Source organism: Saccopteryx bilineata, chromosome 1 (genome assembly GCF_036850765.1).
Source record: "Saccopteryx bilineata isolate mSacBil1 chromosome 1, mSacBil1_pri_phased_curated, whole genome shotgun sequence".
In the NCBI taxonomy this organism is placed as follows: domain Eukaryota; kingdom Metazoa; phylum Chordata; class Mammalia; order Chiroptera; family Emballonuridae; genus Saccopteryx; species Saccopteryx bilineata.
The window spans coordinates 321,261,643-321,282,541 of NC_089490.1; the positions used below are offsets into that span (position 1 = coordinate 321,261,643).

Sequence of the window (20,899 nt, forward strand, 5' to 3'; positions counted from 1 at the left end):
AGCCTATGGAACTATAAAACCAAATGGAAGATAAATCCCCTTCACCCCCGTCATCCTAAAAAAATGCATTCCCAAAAAACTGAACAAGTTTAAATGGATATATAAAATTCACTTGAGTGGTGGGTTTTTTTATTAATATTCTGAGATGCTAGACATCTATTTTAAATGTAAAAATTTCAGAAACTGTTTTATAGAACTTTTGGTATACAAGGAAACATTTCTTTTAAATGCTTGATAAAGAGTACTGCTGGTTCCTCCAAGCTACCTATTTCTCAACACAAGGAACACATAAGTTTATACAATTGGTGTCTTTCCTGATGTCGGATCAAGTGCTTAGCACTAACTATACACACTTGCTCCTCCCTTCCCTCAATCAACTGCCTACCTTTTTGTAAAATCTTAAGAGAAGGTAATTTCAACTGTGCACACTGGAACGTTTGTGACTTCAGCTACTGTATATTTGTGCCTGATACCTGTAAACTCTATTTTTTCTCGACCTCAAAAAGAAGTCTTAGTCTCTGATTTGATTTTTACTCTTAGTGTTTTCTACTGAGGCAAAGAGAATACAAATAACAGCAGTTTGGCTTTTCTGAGTTTATCTAGTAATGGAAAAAATAAGAGGGTTGATCCTTTGTGCAGTTCAATAGCAACTCCTGTTGATGACACAGGTTTTTGTGTCATCAGAAACTGGTTCAAGGAATCATTCTTAAGATAAAGGAAAAAGAAGCATAGAGAATAAAGGAAGTAACAGCATAGACTTAGACTTAAATACAGTTAATGATCTGAAAGGCTGACTGGTTCAAGGAATCATTCTTAAGATAAAGGAAAAAGAAGCAGAGCATGGTAATGGATTTATGGTGGACCCTTGTCTGTGGGTCTCTCATAGTGTACCCATGCCAGAGTAAGTTGCAGCCTTGAACCATTGCCTGGCCTCCTTACCTGTGGGCTGTGAGCACTGAAGGGGCTTCTACAGTGTGAAAAAAAAAAAAAAAAAAAAAGGAAAAAGAAGCATAGAGAATAAAGGAAGTAACAGCTTAGCCTTAGACTTAAATACAGTTAATGATCTGAAAGGCTGAAAGGCACCTTTAGGCCTGTTAGGATAGAACTCCTCTTCAGAATTTTCCTTTTATTCTTCTTTCCCTAAGATACATTTAATATGTTTTAATGCTCATATGACTATGATGTTATGACACTGAGTTTATGGGATCACTTTTTAATCTAATTGTTAAAATATACACCAGAATGGGGAAAAAATTGCTTGAGTTTAAACTAGACCCTGAAAGTTATCAAAGAAAAAATTTAAATATTATATTATTAAAAAGGTACTTAAAATGCGTTTTCAATTTTCAATTATTTATTATTCTTGTAACTTTGATATCTGATAAAAATATGACATTTTAAAGAAATTTTAATGTTTATTTTACTGATTTTAGAGAGAGAGAGGAACATTGATCTCTTCATGTCTTTGCCCTAACCAGGAATTGAATCACCAACCTCTATAATCTGGCCAGGGCAAAAGATGGCATTTTATCTAGTTGCTAATTTGTAGAATTGGAACAGAATTACTTAATAACTAGAACTAAGAGTTAAGTTTATACTTTAGGTTACAGATGGGACATTTTAATTAGTACTATTTGTGATATGATTCAATAGTAAAATTCAAATCTACCATATGACACATCATCTTCATTATAAACGTTCCCTAATATCTTAAAACAAGTAATAAAATAATATATATCCTTGATATCTTTGTGCTAAAAACATTTACTGTGTGGAACAGCTGCACATTTGTAAATGATGTATAAAATGAAAAATATTTGGCCCTGGCCGGTTGGCTCAGCGGTAGAGCGTCGGCCTGGCGTGCAGGGGGACCCGGGTTCGATTCCGGCCAGGGCACACAGGAGAAGCGCCCATTTGCTTCTCCACCCTAGCCCCACCCCCCTTCCTCTCTGTCTCTCTCTTCCCTTCCCGCAGCCAAGGCTCCATTGGAGCAGAGATGGCCCGGGCGCTGGGGATGGCTCCTTGGCCTCTGCCCCAGGCGCTAGAGTGGCTCTGGTCGCGGCAGAGCGACGCCCCGGAGGGGCAGAGCATCGCCCCCTGGTGGGCAGAGCGTCGCCCCTGGTGGGCGTGCCGGGTGGATCCCGGTCGGGCGCATGCGGGAGTCTGTCTGACTGTCTCTCCCTGTTTCCAGCTTCAGAAAAAATACAAAAAAAAAAGAAAGAAAAAAAAAAAAAGAAAAACATTTGCCTGTATTTCATTAGTGTTAAAATAGGTATTGGTCTACTGCCTATGTTTATATAACAAGAAATGTTACATACTTTGTAATGAGCAATGCAGATGTAACAATATTCAGTAAGTAAAAGGATCTTAAAATTTAAATAAAAAATTTAAAAAGTTTAAAAACATTATCAAAAATTAGTCAAAGACATACAAGTTTGGTTTCTTCATTACAATTAGAAAAATAGAACTTACACAAATATTCAATATAATTGATGATATCAGGTCAAGGACCAAATGCAAATTTATGTAGAGGTACAGTAAGAACAGTTGCTGAGAGGTTTCCAATTTCACTACACTAAAGGTAACTATTTCTTATGCAATATTTCTCAATGCTGACATCTTCAAAACGTTATGTTAGAGCATATGCCTTAGGACAAAGGCCTAATTTAATTAAATAAACACTTGACTTCTTTATGTTATTCACAGAAGTTTATAAAATGATCAAATGTGTTTCTATCTTTATAGCAGCTTATGATCTCCTACGTTTTGCATAGAGATAGCTGGAAACATCATTTTTGACTGAACAAATAATATCAGCGAAAGTATAGTGATGAGAAAATTAGTGACAGGTTTTGAAGAGATGTGGCTCAATCTAAAATGCATACATTAGGTAAGCAGAGGAGCCTCGTTCTTTAAACAGCAGCAACCATTAAAGCTTTCAAAGCAAAGAAGGGAAGGGGAGGGGAGGGGAGGGAAGGGAAGGGAAGGGAAGGGAAGGGAAGGGAAGGGAAGGGAAGGGAAGGGAAGGGAAGGGAAGGGAGAGAGAAGAAAAGAAAGAAAGAAAGAAAGAAAGAGAGAGAGAGAGAGAGAGAGAGAGAGAGAAAGAAAGAAAGAAAGAAAGAAAGAAAGAAAGAAAGAAAGAAAGAGAGAGAGAGAGAGAGAAGGGAAAGAAAGGCAGGCAGGCAGGAAGGAAGGAAGGAAGGAAGGAAGGAAGGAAGGAAGGAAGGAAGGAAGGAAGGAAGGAAGGGAGGGAGGGAGGGAGGGAGGGAGGGAAGAAGGAAAAGAGAGAGAAAGGAGGGAAGGGAAGGGAAGGAAAGGGAGGAAAGGAGGGAAAGGAGGGAAAGGAGGGAAGGGAGGAAGGGAGGAAGGAAGGAAGAAATGGAATGACTAGACTTGAGTCTTTGAAAGATTATTCCATGAGAATGACTTGGCATCTGACATTTTGATGAATAGAGGGAGAGAAACAGTCTGGAGATGCTACTCCAGGGAAAGATGTCCTAAACCAGTGTTGAGTGAGTGAGATTTGTAAGGCTGGTTTTAATGTAACAGGGCTCATTTATCCAGAGATGTTTCCTTGTGTGAAGTCTTCTCTGCTCTACCCAAGTAGAATTATCTTTCCTTCGTTATACTTCCACTGGATCTTTTTAATACAGAGAAAGGGGAAAAAGGATACAACTATCTCTGACTTTCCCAGAGGTGCATTTTATTTCTTAGAAATTTTGGCAAGCCTCAAAGCATGTTTAATTGACTTCGGCTGCTATTTGTTTCTTGGCTTTCAGTAAAGATGTAAAGGGAATAAGAAAAAGATGAACTCAAATTAAACTAAAGATGAGCAGAAACAGTAGGTTAAAAAAAGTTTATAAATATCTAAAAATGCTCAAAATATTAGGTCTAAATTAAAACAAATATAAGATACTTTTTCATCTATTCCATTGGGTATATATACAACAAGAAGGTTGCTAATACACTGTATTGGCTGGAATGTAGAAAGATAGACATTCTAATGTGCTGTTGGTAGGAATTTTAATTGGAACCATTCCTATGCAAGGCATTTTGGCAGTAAATCCAACATTTTAAATGTACATCCTCACTGACCTAGCAATTCTATTTCTATAACTACTCACATTTATGTAAAAATAAATATATAAGAATGTTTATTTCATATTTAAATGTATTTGCATATAAAAATAAATGGGTAATTTTAAGTGAATTATTTATATAAATTTTGATATACCTTTATCATGAATAGTCTATAGTATTCAAAAACTATATACCTTTTGAATTGATTATGTAGACACCCAAAATTATTTTAAGAAAAAAAAATAGCATCTGTTGGAAGAAACTAGTACAAAACCTGTTGCATGGCTCTTTGGAGGGGCAGGACTAGAAGATATTTTAGGGCAAAAAGTCAGCTTTTATTATATTCTTTTTAGACAGCTCATCATCATTTCAAAATGTTAGAATAAAAAAGAGATGATAGTGTTTATTCAATCAAGATTCTGACTTGTCAGACTTGCTTAATCAGTGGTCCTCAGGCTGACAACACATACAACAGAGCAGATCATTTGTAATCCAATGCAGAGTATTTCAGCATCATGTTTGAAGTCATTCTTAAACAGCATTCCACTCTTTATCAATAAAGGGTTAAGAAAAAAGTTACAGTTCTCTTTTGTTACTAGAAAGTCATTCTTCTCCAAAACAATGCCTTTAAAATTAATCCTTAAAAAGGTATCTGTATTTTTTTTTACCTTGGGACAAAAGATTAATAAGAGGATGTACCTATTTATATTTAAGTTTTATTTTTCCCTCATGAAAAAACTTAAATTACCTTAATGTTTTAAAATGAAAGGATAAAAAGAAACACAATAATTTCTTCTGATGAAAAAGATATTGATCTCAGACCATTTGCTTAAATATTAGCTAAAGAACAAATACTAACCAAACAGAGATTAACGTTTAGAAAAGGTAGATGATTTGAAAATAAATCAAGATATGCTATCTTAACTTTTAAACATCTTTTAAAGTTCAAACATGTGGGAGATAACTGATCATGCAGAATATCTAAAGAAGAGAAATAATAAAAATAAGAATGAGAACACTAGGTATTTCTTTCTTCTAAATTAATATTTATCAAGACAACTACAAGACATCTAGATGGTATTTCGATATACAATCCTGAGTAATCAACTATGCATTTATATCTAAAGCCTGTTATAAGACAAATACATGCACAAAAGATTAAAATAAAAATTTGTTTTAGGAAGAATATCAAGGCCAGGCTTTTTTTTAAAGTATCTCATGAAATGAAATCTTGTTTAATTACTTTCTCATTGAACAGTTTAAAATTGCTTTCTATCAGCTCCCTCTCCTGTCTGCTTTGTGGTTTTCTCCACCTTTCTCTTTTTCTCTGTATCCAGGACCTCTGGAGCCAGTATAGTATTATCATACTCTTTTGAAAACAACTATTTTTTTGAGATTTGTTTCTTTAATTTCTTTCTACTATGTTATATATTCTGTAATAGTAAAATAATCAGTAATTATCGGAGGAAGTTATTGACTGGTTGTACAGATATAAAGCATATATATATATTTAAAGTGGCACATAATTTACTATATTATTCATAAAACTTATTTACTTTTTAAATAACTTTTATTATCACAGTAGACGAGCCAAAAAATAACAATATATCTAAATATCACTTATAGAAAAGCTTAACTGTAAAATGTTTTTAAATTGAGATGAATCTTTTTAATTTTGCTCTGAAGTGTACTAACAATTCACAATTTAAAAGACTGTAGTTTCCATTTGTCTTAAAAATTAGTATTAAATACCATTTTGCAACATGAGAAACAAAATTATTTAAAAGAGATACAATTTCAGTGAAAGAAGAAAATAATTGGGGTAACTAATTATTTTCAAAGGAATATATTCTATACCATTTTGCAAACACACGAGTTCAAAAACAATATTTGAAAAAGCTTCCTCTCCCACCAAAATAAAAATCTATACTCTAAACAACTTTACAAATGGGCATTAGGACTTTTTTTCAGGTAAAGCAAAACACAATAAAATCTAAAAAATTAAACAAAAAATGCAATTTCTTTAAATATAGTCAAGTAAAATTAAGAACATGAAAAGAAATCATCTAACAGCATATGTACAAGGTTGTCCCCCCAAAAAATGATTTTCCTCATATTTGGAAAATGGAAATGATTGTACCCAGATGTATTTATATAAGATTCAAATTAATTTTCTGGCCTGACCAGGCGGTGGCACAGTGGATAGAGCGTCGGACTGGGATGCAGAAGACCCGGGTTCGAGACCCCGAGGTCGCCAGCTGGATCGCGGGATCATCTGGTTTGAGCAAAATTCCACCAGCTTGAGCCCAAGGTCGCTGGCTCCAGCAAGGGGTTACTCAGGCTGCTGAAGGCCCGCGGTCAAGGCACATATGAGAAAGCAATCAATGAACAACTAAGGTGTTGCAACGCAAAATGAAAAACTAATGATTGATGCTTCTCATCTCTCTCCATTCCTGTCTGTCTGTCCCTGTCTATCCCTCTCTCTGACTCACTCTCTGTCTCTGTAAAAAATAAATTAATTAAAAAAATAAAATAAATAAAAATAAAATTTTTAAAAATTAATTTTCTGCCTTTAAATATTTCTTAAACTTAGGCATAAAAATATATTTTTGTATGAAGCTATACCTAGAGATATGAAATTATTTTAACACCTGAATCTACACAACTGTGTTTCCTTCTTACAAAAACAAACAAGAAAATCCACAAAAACAAAAATCTGTGAGGTAGTATTTATTGTTATCCTTTTGGAGAAAAAGCAATGGAAGCTTAGAAAGGTTACAGCATTGCTCAGGTAAGCACAGTGAAATTGTCGAGTCAGGATTAAACTTGTAACAAGTCTGTGCTTTGTCCATGGCCTCCCCATATGCCATGAAAGTTATCTCTGTTTGGTGGAATTTATCCCAAACTCAGCTGTCAACACCTACAATTCTGTTCTTTTCCATTTTCCTCTTCATCAAAACCTCATAACATACACAGCCACTGAATTACAGTACATCAAAACTTGAAAGGAAAAATCCTTTACGTTTATTGACTTGAAATCTCTTGCTGGAAAGATTAATAAACTGGCGAAGTGACTTTTCCAAGTAAGAGTAAGGGGCAAAACTGGGGCTGGGCCTCATCTTCAAAATCATCTAATCTTGGGTATTATCCTTTTCCTTTTAACAAAATCCTAGCTCGTCAAACGTCTTCCAGAATTCTTAACATCTCCTTATTTGATATGTCTTACAATCTCATTTTGCATAATAGTTATTTCTTTACATTAATTAACTTTCCTACTTTTTCTGCACATCTATCTCATTCTGCTTTTTTTCCCACCAAATGAAAAAGAGTCTTTGCCAATCCATAATTTAAAGTTCTTTCAAGTCCTATTGCCTCTCAGTTTGGGGTAAAATCCATCCCCACAATGACAATTTCAGGTCCTCCATGAGTGACCCATGTCATGATCATTATGTTTACTGGTACATTTCTCAAGATTCTCATTATGCTGTGTCCTGGCTGACCAATTTCCACCTTTCCACTATCAGGGATCAAACCTCTTACTTCCTTTGCATCTCCAACAGTACTATAAATGTGAATTTTTTTTTTTTGTGACAGTGAGAAAGACAGAGAGAGGGACAGACAGGGACAGACAGGAAGGGAGAAAAAAACATCAATTCATTGTTGCGGCACCTCAGTTGTTCATTGATTGCTTTCTCATATGTGCTTTGACTGCAGGGGGGGGGGTCTACAGCAGACCGAGTGATCCCTTGCTCAAGCCAGCAACCTTGGGTTTAAGCTGGTGAGCTTTGCTCAAACCCGAAGAGCCCGCACTCAAGTTGGCGACCTCAGGGTTTCAAACCTGGGTCCCCCGCAACCCAATCCGATGCACTGCACCACCGCCTGGGACGCTAAATGTGAATCATGTAAGAAATGCCTATTCAAGCAATTTACTTGAATCAAAGGTAAGATACAAAGAAAAATCTTTAAATACTCATAGTTATGGATCTCATTATCACCTGCCACAATTAGGACAGCATTGTGTCTAATATGAAAATAGAATATTTTGTTAGACAATTTAAAACCTGTATGTTAGAAAAGGAATCGGAGTGAAACCAAAACTTTCTTCAGACATAATTTTTGGATGTTTGTAATACTATCATGTTTTCACAGTGAAACATAGACTATTGTCTTATGTAATATTACAACTTCATGACAATTATTATTCTAATTTTCAAAGTAAATATTAACTTTTCTAAAATTATACAGTAAGTTGTAGAGTCAACTCTACACCATAAAATTCAAATATTAAATCCCCTATTCATAGCACCTCCCTATATTTGACATACTATTATAAATACGTAAATAATGTTTACTACTGCTCTGCTGCTGCTATTCTACTACTGTCTGGAAGGGTCTATGTAGGCAAAGCTTCCTTAGCTTCACAGTTAACCCACCCCTGTTAAATAAGTATCACCAGCACCATCAATATTCCATACTTAATAACTGAAAGAAATCAAGCTGATTTATAACATATAAAAATTGCATATTTTCAAAGCATCAAAGACATACTCATTTTACCTTAGATTTGGATGTATCATCAGAGATTAGATGGCTTTAATTTACTAAAGTTAGTGCTATAATGAGACATAGAAAAACACAGCATTTACATTAGTTAGGTAAATCTTGGAACCAAAGTTACTTTAAAATAACTTAAGCTCTAAGAAGTAAATTAAGCAATTACAGAACCAATGCTGAAATGAAAAAGTCCAAGGTGGAAAGATTCAACAGGCGAAACTAATAGCAGTCTCTAAAAGAAGAAATACTGAAAATGTGCACCTTATATTTATATAACCCAATCACTGAACATTTTGCATTGAATTACATTCACCCTACATGCTTATTTCCTCCATTAGTCATAAACTAGTTATATTATATATTCTCTCACCCATATTTCTCATTAGTTATCTATTTTGTTTAGCTTCCTATTAAACATTTATTACGGAGGCCCTGGTTGGGTCATTTAGTTAGAGCATTGTCTTGATATGCCAAGGTAGCAGGTTCAATCTCCAGGCAGGGCACATACACAAGTAACCAATAATACACAACTAAGTGGAACAACAAATTGATCTCTCTCTCTCTCTCTCTCTCCCTCTCTTCATTCTTCCTTCTCTCTCTAAAAAAAAAATCAGTAACTTTACTTTTTAAAAATTTATTACTGAGAAAAAAAACACTGCCAATCCAGAAAAGAAATTAACAAAAAAAGGAGGTCTTATATAAATAATCACTGGAAAAGACTGCTTTTCTTTTTCTACTTAAGTTCCCAGGTTTATTATCTGAAACTGTCAAAAACCTTCTTCTATTTGATTTAGTTGGTGAGTGCATGCTAAGTTCATTGTGAAAAATTTCACATCTAGCAATTAAGTTATCTAGATATTCAGTCTTGGTTAACAACAGAACATGGGTGTAGCTGTTTTCTCTGAGTTATATTAACTTAGAGTTATAATCAGATTTTAAATTTTCTAATCTTAAAAGGCAGTATTTTACAGATAAGAAATGGCAACAGGAAAATTACATATACTTAAGTCCTAATTTGAGTAGATATAAAAAATTAAGATTTGTATAGCAAAAGACGGTATGAATTATGAAATGCTCTGACCTAGAAATTTAAAAGAACTGGGTTCTAATTCCATCTTTTCCATTAAATGCAATGTTGAACATATCACTTAGCTTCTATATCTTTATTATTCATCATGATAAATATGTAACACTATGAGCTGGGTAAGCTCTTTTCAATACTAAATGGTATTATTCTGTCACTTTTCCCTAAGTGTCCTCATAATTGTCAATAACCCCTGAGATATGTGTTTATTTTTAATTAGATGGTTATCTAAGCATAAGGAACTCTCATTCACGAGCTCACACATTTTTTTTTGGAGTAAAGGCACTGAAAGAAGAATGTGAAGTTGAATTATGAAGTTAAAAGATTCCAATTTTATTATAAATTGTTTTTTGAAATTCCTATTATCCACTATTCACAAAATTAGAAAAATTAGTGATCTCTTACCAATATTTTTATTAACTTTTGAAGATGGGATTAAATTAAGCTACTCTGTATCTTTAATAAAAGAACATGAACAGAAAAGTTTTCAAATAACAAAATGTGGCAAAATACAAAATCTAAAATTAATTATGAGACCTTTCAAAACGTTTGCAGGAATATCTGCAAGTACTTAAATTTGTTTTGGTGCCCAGGAAACAGTTTTATATTTAATAATCATGTAATCCCAATTAAACAAAAATTTAATTCTTAAAAACAAAAAATATTTTTCAAATTCATACTGCAACTCACTGTACCTTCGAATTAATACTGATGTTCATCACTAGGGATTTCATCTGATTCTGTCATTTTAGAGACTATGAAATGTAATAGCATCTCAACAAATACTACATCCCTGAAAAGTAAGTTTATATGTAAAACTAAAATGGATGAACCTAGAGGATTTATATATAATTTAGCGAGTAGGAAGAGGCAGGGAGAGAGAGACAGGAATTTCTATAGCTGCTTCTGTGCGCACCCAGTCAGGGAATCGAACCAGCAACCTCCATGCTCCAGGAGGCTGCTCCAATCAACCAAGCACCTGGCCAGGGCTTTCTTTCTTTCTTTTTTTTTTTTTAGACAGAGAGAGGAACGGAGAGAGTAGGGAGATAAGGGAAGCATTCATTTGTAGCTCCATTCATTGGTACACTAAGTGGTTGCTTCCCATGTGTGCCCTGACTGGTGATTGAACCCACAACCTTGTCATTTCAGGACTATGCTCTTAACTGACAGAGCTAACCAGGCAGGGCAAGATTTATAATATTTTTATCTAAAATCTCTGTTATCTTTATGTTTGGTTTAGTTTCTGTAAAGTTATTTCATGCTTTTAAATGCAAAATGAAATATTTGAGAAAATAAAGATTAAACTTTATACATGTAAATGTAAATTTTTCACCAAACATATCATTTCTCTACTGGTTATCTCATAAATACAACTCCGGCAACTAGTAACATATTTGTAAAATTACATTTAAGATCTGTCTGCAGCTCTAGACACATAACTACAATTACTCTATTATAATATCTCTTTCAATTAAAAACCCCTAGTATTTTAGCCTCATAATGAATGTTTGTGCCAATATTATGACTATCAAGTATAAGAAAATTCAACCATCTTCTATCACATAAGTGATCAGCAAAATTTCTCTTCCTAAACTCCATATGGTGTAATTACTACTACATAATAACTGAAGATGAGATGTTCTATTTCTCGGGCATTTAACATCTATATAAATGTTAAGGAGCAGAATCCTATCCCTCTCATAGAATATTATGTATATAACTATATTTTTCCAGTCAACAGTCACAAAAAAAGAGTTGATTGATCACAGATAAATGTAATACTTTCATCTTCCTCCTAGCCTGATATACACACAATTACTTAAAATTTTTATAGTGTTCATATGATTCACTTTAACCCTTATGCAGGTCCATATTTTAGAGTTAAGATACAAACTACAAAGGTCTGTTTGTGGAAAGATCATCCAAATATGTTAATACCTTGCTTTCCATCAAGATCTCAACTTTTGGGAGCTATACAAGTGAGAATAAGCAATCTTTGGAACCATGACTAGCATAAGAAGAAATGTTCAACTCCTGCCAGATCTTTTAAAAGAGTTTACTGGTTAAAAATAAATTTAAAAATGGTATCCATAAGGAAGCAAGTTATTTGATAATTACGAACTTCTAAGGGACCACTGAGGAAATGAGAAAATAAACAAACAAAAAATTTTGCCCCTGTGTTGTCAAATGCATCTAATTAAACAGTTTGGGAACTGTACAGAAACCACAGTAGTCACAAGGAATTTCAGTTTAAGAAACACATAAGAAAAGGACATGATTGTACATTATAAAATTTCTCACAAAAAATAAATTTCACAATATTTTACATTAGTTTAAGAAATGGTGGATTCAGTGATTATTTTATTGTCATAAAAAAGACAGCATGATTTATTTTTTGAAATTACTTTATAGCCACTTTATTTCCATTTCCCTATACTAAAGAATAGCTTCCATATTTTAGCTGGTTTTTAAGTCATATGAACTAATGATCAAGACAGCTATACTGTCAAAAATACAATTTGCACTACTCTGGCATATGAAATTAAAGACCTGTGTTTTAACTTAAGGGTTTGATAGGCATGAAAATGCTCTATATTTAGCTTATGTACATATTTATCACAGGTAAAAGATAAAGTTAAATACATATCATATATCAAATTCACAGGATACAATTTAACACTGCCAAATACCTGATGAAAATTCAATTATAAAACTATATTTTCCTAAAAAGTAAACATATAAAAATATTTAAAATTTTCTTTCATACCCACTTTATCAATGAAGCACTATCAATTTGTTTTATTTATTTCAATAAAAATAATTAACCAAAAATTTATCCAAGTGTTTGGAAAAAATATAAACCAATATTACTCCATTTTTCTAACCTTTCTAAGCACTATACATTTGAACATCAAAAATGTTAAAAAAGAAATTAATTGAAATGATATGGATATGGAGATGGGATACTGTTCATAATAGTTTTCAATCTTAAATCTTAAGTGTTAATGAGCTTTACATACTTCATTATTTTTTAAAATGTACTAGTCTCTAATGTAGAGTTATTGATCACAAATGCTCACAAAACAGACCTCTGCAGAGATTCTACTGCTTTGAACTTCCGAACAGCCTTTTTCCTGCTACCAAGTGCTAAGAAGTTCATGTAACATATTAGCACAATCTTATAACACTAATCTACAAAATATCTTGTCAGAAATACACACCTCTTTAATGTTTGTATCTTCAGAAATAGAAAGAGGTGAATAAATTTGAGCTCCTGAAGTCAGAATTTGAGACAGCAAATTATAGGGACCTATTTAAGAGAAATAAATTTCCAAACTCTCAGTAAATTTTTAAGAACTCATTTAAAAAGGGACAACCAATTCAAAGACTATGAGTAATCAAAAAATGTCTGGTAGGATAAATTCAGCAAATCCAACATTTTGAAGATCTTGGCCTCATAAATCCTAAATTATTTCTTGATGGATGCGGGGCATTAACCTCTACTTTAAAACTATGTTTTAGCCAATAGAATTTAGATACAGCCTAATTATCTTGACACTATTACAGCCATCTAGGCAAGTTTTCATCTTTTCTTTTTCCCATAAACATACCTTCTCTTCTATCTAGAAAAAGACAAACTCAGTATTAACTTGACCAGCATAGCATCCCCGTACCTTCATCTGGAGAGCCCTCTACCCTTTATTGCCAACATCTGCTCCTAATCACTAAATATGTTTGACCATAAAACCACACTCTGCCCTAAAGGTGGCAAAGGTTTTCTGTATAAAAAAAGACACTTAAAGAAGTATATATTAGTCAAACCTGACCCATTTTTAACCTTAAAATTAAACTATACTTTCACAACTAATTTTTAATTATTTGTAAATAAACATAGTTTATGAGTTTGTTCATGGTTTGAGTTTACTTGATCTCCCAAAATTAATAAAGATGTCAGACCACCTCTTACTTGAAGTGTTGCTCACCTGAGGAAAGAGGGTGTTTCAGTGATCCATTTAAAAAATCCCTCAACTGTAGCTTCTCAGATCTAATTCCAAATACATCCTAGAATGCATGTGCCTCAACAGTTATAAAGTCTGGCTTTTAGTTAATCTATCAGAGTAATGTCCTTTTTTCTAACTTTACAGAATTTTAACTTCCTATTCAGTTGTGAATAAAATCAAAGAGAAATCAAAATCAAGTTATTCTCATTTTTTAGTTTCCGAAGTTTTAAAAATGAACAACTGAAAGGTTCCACCAAGCCCTATCTAACACATTTGGCATTTATATTGCAAAAAAATTTTACTGATTTCCTGTTCTCAAATATGCTTTTATATCATCTCACCATATACTCCAGCTAAGACACTTTTCAAATTTGATTTTATTTTTTAAATCACATTTCCTTTTTTTTTTTAATTTTTAACTTTAATTTTGTGCTTTGTTTCCTTCCCTAGACTTAGTTGGTCTTTGTATGTAATATCTTTTATTTTTTATTCATTTGTTTTATGTGATATGTTCTTATATAGTGATATTGGTTTTCCTATTTTATTCAAGGAAACATGTACCTCTGAGACTCAAACTTACATAGAACTTACAATAATTTGAGTATGAAGTAGGAAAACATGTAAAGAAACATTTCTGAGTTTTTTAACTATGACAACAAGAAGCACTCTGAAAAAATATCATTACTAATTATTTTATATTTAAGGTCACAATATTAATAATGATGAACTCTTTTAGGCTTGCTAAGATAGTCATAAATATTTTTGTAGTACTGTTGCAAGTCAATAGTACTCAAGGATGCCTCCACTAATTTTTAAATTTGACTCACTACTTACTTGTCTGTATTTTCTAAGGTTCATATCCAACATCTACGTCTTACATCTTTAATTCCACAGTTAAAATTGAGAATTAAGGTAAAAGCATAGTATCTATAAATGATTTTATCTTTTAAATTGAAAAAATAAGTAGATGAATATAGATAAGGCATTTCACATACAACAGTTAAAAAGTTTGTTGCTTCCAAACCCACATTTACATTACCACAATGAATATAGTATTTTTCATGCTCAAGAGGTTATAAAATTTAAAAATAAAATAATTCTAAAATATTTAGTGGATTACTGGTTTCCTAAATAAAGTTAGTTGAAAAGACTTAAATTTTTTGAGGTTGTAATTATCAGCTTTTTGTACGCCATATCCATGTACTTGCAAATTAACATGCTCTCTCACTTTTCAGTGTAAAACTCAGTAAGGATGTTGGAATATAATCTCACATTCTTTTAAAGAATCTATCGCATTCCTACACAACATTCAGAAAACATCTCAGCATAATCCAAGATACTGTTGTTTTAGTCTCTCGAACTTTGTAGAACTTCACTTATAGAGCATCCCTGCTGAATTTTAACAAGTTATTGCACCGCCAGATGCCCAGCTATTTGGGCTCTATTCTCCCAAACACACTGTTCAATCATAAGACATGCAGCACCTGAGAACGCATCCTGTTTTCTGAACATTTAGTGTCTTTTGTAGAAAAATTCCTACCCTATCCTGGCATTCATCACCTTACCGTTTAGTTGTAGAAATTATTTACTCTTATTCTGGATGGCATGATTAGATACACCAATAGGTTATATTTACTCTTACTTCAACTTTTCTGACATAAATTCCCAGCAGAGAAAAAAGGCACGTTAAAAAAAGAAGCAGCATGATCTTACAGTTTTTAAATTCCGGCAACACGGCTAGACAGGGTGGCTATGCAAAAGCGAGCGTGTCAAAAATTGTAAGCGCCTAGGAGATGAAGTACACAGTCACAGAAAGCCGTCGCCGGCAAAGGAATGTATGTCAGCCACTTACCACTGAGACGCCAGGCTCCCCTGTCCTTCCTCGGCGACTCTGTCAGTGCCCGTCTCCCATCCTCCGGCCCGGCGGCGCAGTTCTCGGGCAGCAGGTCCGGGGGTCCCTCCTCAGCTGTGGCCGAAGAGAACTGCAGAGTTCTTAATCATGCACGAGGAGTCCTCCGGCGGCCCGGCTTCACCCGGGAGAGGGGACCCAGGTAACGCCTCCTCTCCGCCCCGAGCTTTAATGGCACTTTGGCGGCCGCCCTCGCGCAGTTGAGGCTGCCGCACTCGGTAGTTGGTTATATGGGAGCAGGTGCGGCAGCGCGGCGGGCTGGGGCGCTCGGGGCGCGCGCGTCCTCCGCCAATGCGCCCGCGCGCCCCGCGCCCCGCGCGCTGACTGGCTGTGTCCTTCCCGGAGCGTCCCTCGCCCCTCCCCGCTCGCCCGCGCTGTCGCCGGCGCCCGCGCCCAGCGCCTCACTGCCTCTCGTCGCCAAGGTTCATTTAGCATGTCCCCAGGCTGAAAGGTCTTTTTGCCTCCAGAAGGGTTTTATACGTTTCTCGCCTCCTCTCACCAGTCAACCGGTATTTTCCCTGCGCGCCGGGCGCGGAGGGCCGCCCCTCCCCTCCTCCCCCCTGGACCGGCAGCCTCCCCAATTTCACGTCCGAGATGGTGGAGCAGACAGGGCCGGGAGCTCGGCTGGCGTCCGTCCGGTCCTCGCGGGCTGCGCGCCCTCCTCACTCCCGGGCCGGTCGCTTTCCCCCGCACCGCCGCCGCGTCCACTCAGGGCGGCTCCGGAGTGGACTTTCTCACTTTGGAGCATCTGCTCAGGTCCTGACTGGGAAGCACTTCTCTTTGTGCATGCACTTCACGAGTTTTACCTTCGGACCGTTAGGCTGTCTGACCGTTTTTATTCCCCTTAAACCCCTCTCCCTACTCCCCACCCGTGTCAGTTCTAAATAAGCGGAGGAAATTGCTGACTTCGTCTCAGACAGCAGCCCCGTCCCTGAATTTTTCTATCACAATGGATGTAATTGGGAAAATAACACAGGTAGTAAATCCACAGTGTGGCAGCTTTAGTGCCATTGTTCGGCTAGTCCTCCCCTCTACTTTTCTTCTCTCAGTCATTCTCTGATTTCTCTTGATCCGCTTGATGTTAATTGGGTGTTTGTTAAATGCATCCTATTGCGTGTCCGTTGCAGTGCATTTCCAAAGAAAATGCGGTCAGCACCTGTATTTTAGGTAAAGGAAACCCCACATATTGTTTTCTATTTCTGTAAGTCTATAAATGATACTGTTAAGCGAAGCCTCAGGTCACACCGCTGTGGTTGATGTTCGCTTTGCACGTGTGTGTGAGTCCAGCCTGGCCCTGCAACCGAGCTGATTCCTCCGCTCACTTAATCCCCCCTATGGGGTCAGACTGGCTCTAATTGGCAGGGAGAGGACAGTGCCATGCAGCCTGTAGCTGGAAGCTTTCCTGTCACCAGCTCTGTGTTCTTCCTCTTGCAGCTTTTCTAGTCATTAAAATTAGTCTTTTTTCTGTTTCTTGGCTTCTTCCCATTCATCCGCATGTTATACAAATACCCAGTCTTTAATGGCTACCCTCAGGATCTAGGCTGATTTCTTGTTTCAGAGCAGAGACAAATGTGTGTGTTCACATTTAATGCTTCTCTACCCTTCCATGCTTTTCATTTTCTTGTTCCCTGCTTTCCAGTAATTAGATTATTTTCTTTATGTGTTAACCGAGGGATTGTTGCTGAGATTCGACTTCTCTGGGCCTTTACTCTCTTTCACTGGCTGCACTCCTGCGTCAGGCTATTGGTTCACAGAGAGAAGCACCAGGACTTTTAAAACCTCTTTAAATGTGTATTACAAAACAGACTCAAAGTCTGTGAGCTTAAAGCATATTTTTCCTATTGTGCAATTATTTTGCCTTTAAACCTTTATTATCATTGAGCACAGTCAGCCTTAATGGGGGACTTAGAAGGTGAGCTTGTTTATAGTTTGCTTCATTTCCTAAAACACCTTCACAGTACGTGACTTAAGAATTTTGACATTTACCTTTTTCTCTGATGTATTTCATATATTTTCTTTTAAATGGCATTTCAGAAAGGATTTAAGTAGGCTTATAGAAATATATTCAATTAAAAAATCAATAAAAAAGGTAGGTCAGTCAAATAAAGACATAGGGTAAAGCGATAGATAATACTAGAGATATAAAGCCAGAAAAGTGGTTTAGAGAAAAAATCATTTCTATTTTGTCAGAAATGGTGGCACAAGTTTATCATTAAGGATCTGTAGCTAATGTTAAGAAGGAAGGACTACCAGCAACATGATTCATAGGACCCTACTGCAATTAACCTGAACAAAGGAATTTATGTTTCAAATGATAGAGATGGATTAAATATTTCTCCTTTTTAATAAAAGAATATAAAGGCTTATTATGTTTTGACTTTTTATAAAGCAGACAATATCATCACAATAATTTGACATGAACATATTTTTGCAACAAGTGGATGACGTAATAGGATTTTTCCTTTCGAGGTTATCCGAAAGTTTACTTGGAGTGAAAGGAAATGTTGAATCTGGTTAATTGAATAGTAAAGTCTATTTATGTCAGTTCAAGTTCAAAATGTTAGCTTCAAATTGTAATTTGGGGGTGACTGGGTTACATGACCACATTTCTGCAAGATACAGAATGAATGACTATATTTTTATTTCTTTTATAACTTATTCCATTTTATAACATTATACAATTATATATCTTATATTAACATTCTACATTTTCCAAATTAACATCTATATATGTATTATAAATAGATCATCTTTCTGACTTCTACATCTTTCTGAAAATACAGAATTTCTATATTATGGAGTTTATTCTGTGCTGCATATTTTTTAATTGTTGTGTCTGGAAAGTGAAGGGTCTGTAGATAATGTACATCTTTGTATCCTATTATATACACAGGGTCCAGGTATAAGCATGTGGACATCTGAAATTACAAAAAAAAAAGCAGTGCATAGAGTAAGAAGCAGAAAAAAATTTTCTTGCAGGATGTCTACCAAGAAGAAACAAACTTCTTCAAATTTTCCTGTTTACCTAACTAAATTGATTATTAAAGGATCAGTTGTTTCTATTTCAGAATATTAGTGACATTTCATTGTCTACCTAAAATATCATTTAAATGTTAAATGAATTAAAAATACTGTTTGTAAGAGGGTTAAGTGGTTTCGTGGGTCATTTTCTCCATGCTATGGTTAGGTACCACCTGGACCTTGCTGTCTAGTTGCATATCTGATCTTGTTGTCTAACCATCTTTGTGTAAATGTCTTCATCTCTTTATCTCCTGGTCCCCAGTGGCCAAGCCAGCAGATGAAGCACATCTGCAGCAATTGAGTTGCTTTTAAACTTTTGTCTTATTTGTGTTACAGATTTTTTCATTAAATCATGCCCTCCTTTTTCTCTCCTTTTATTTGATTCACATAAAGTTCTAGGTTTTAGTTAATAGACCATAACTACTATTATATCCCAATAAATTCTACCATAAAATGTAGGGAAACAACACTGCTCAATTCAAATAAAGTTTAATCTTTTCTTTCTTGGATCACCTGCTTTGTTTATTGGAGCAAATTTTAGCATTTGCATTTTCTGTTTTGATGTCTTAATCTTCTTTGTTCTATGGCTAAAAGAATGGTAACTGTGAAGGTACTTAGAAATATAATTAAGGAAATAAAAATCTTGCATTCTGGTATTTCCTATAAAAATAAGTATGTCATAAAGACCCAAAAGTAAACTTTCTCTTGAACTGGACTGCATGTGATGATTTCAATTTTATTTTGTTTTTCTTAAAACATCAGTTTTAGTACTTACATTGCAGCTCTTTTATGAAAGCAGAAATAAATGTATCTTAATCAGACTCAGGAAATATACTGACTTAATTAATTTAACAGCTGCTTTAGTAACCAACACTAACAAACATAGCCTACTTTCTATATGTCTTGATAACATCTGCAACCAAAATCATTAAACAGTATGAAAAAGGCACTGCAATTCAACTGTTTTGATGCTCATGTGCCAAATTTTGCTTGCAGTGGCTACAGACATGATTGACCTCTAAGCATTCCTCATGTTCATCCTGTTATATCTTCGTTTAGCAAAAATGTTCTTTCTTAGGAAAAAAAAGAAATAACACTGGAAGTTAAACTAAATTTTAGGGAATGGAAGTAAAATTTGAAATCTTATTAATATAAAAGTAATTACATTTTATTCATTATTAGTTTCTATATGGTAGCTTTTTTTAGATAAACACCTGCATATTTTCTTAGATAAATCATAAGTCTGAGGATGCTTATCAATTTTAATACACTTACTTTTGGAGATGTCTAATTTTCATTTTGTATAGTGATCTCTCTTCAAGATTATCTAATATAAAATTGTTTCCATAAAGTATAAAACCAAGGATTCGATTTTTCATGACCAGTATGTCTCCAAATAGTCTCTGTTTACACACCATTCTTCTAAATCTGAGATTAAAAAGCTCTAGTAGCTTCTTATATTTCTGTATATGTTAATATGTCTTATTTTAAAGGATTTCAGTATGTGTGTGTTGCATCTTGATAATTTCCCATCTCTTTCCTTTCTTCTATTAACTTGACATTTCTTTGAACTTTTGTACTAAATCAGAATATTCTTTCTTCAAAAAAAAAGTTTGCTATTAAATGCCATATACATCTCTCTATTCAAGCTCTTTATAATTTCATTTATATTTGGAATCATTTTTTTTTTCCTAATTCAAATTTATAATTTAGCTTAAGTATTTTATATGGGTATTTAGAACCAGACTATATGCTTCCTGTAGCCCAGAAAATAAACTTTTCCCACACACTGCTGAAATTTTGTGTTGAAACATTTTTATTGGTTGAGTATTGTGCATATAGGAAGCCTCATTTGTTTTTCTGAGATTCACTCCAGGAGACCGCATTATGAAGCAAGCAGAAGTTTCATCACCTACGTTTTTTGTTCATCAGTAAGCTTGTAGTTAGCAATTGTGACCACTAGATGGCTCTCATGTTCTAATTAGGAATGTCATAGATATTGTCTTAGGGATTTCCTGATTTTTTTAGGGAACTGAGGGGAACCCCCAAATTAGCAATTGAAGTTATACAAACAGTTGTATATATAGCTTAATATACAGCATATAATAAACACATTAGCAAGTTGTAAAGTGCCAGACTGCTTAATAGGTGATCTTGTACTTAGAGGCAAAATAATAGCTATAACATTTGTTGAGAGCTAACTGTATACTAGACATTAAAATAGGTGTGCTATGTATGAACTGTTCCATT

At 34.7% G+C, this 20,899-nt stretch overlaps 1 protein-coding gene and 1 non-coding gene across 3 annotated transcripts in view; one reads left to right on the forward strand and one right to left on the reverse strand.

Moving 5' to 3' along the window:
* The window catches only part of CNTN5 (contactin 5), a 1,332,234-nt gene extending 1,316,396 nt beyond the window's left edge, over positions 1 to 15,838 (reverse strand). For both annotated transcript variants that reach the window (XM_066253673.1, XM_066253671.1), the window contains exon 1: positions 15,572 to 15,838. The gene's annotated coding sequence lies outside the window, so the exon portion shown is untranslated. The remainder of the gene's footprint in view (positions 1 to 15,571) is intronic.
* On the forward strand, positions 839 to 975 carry LOC136321213 (small nucleolar RNA SNORA42/SNORA80 family). Its single transcript, XR_010728492.1, has one exon. It is a non-coding gene; the product is annotated as a small nucleolar RNA SNORA42/SNORA80 family (small nucleolar RNA).
* Positions 15,839 to 20,899: the final 5,061 nt, after the last annotated feature.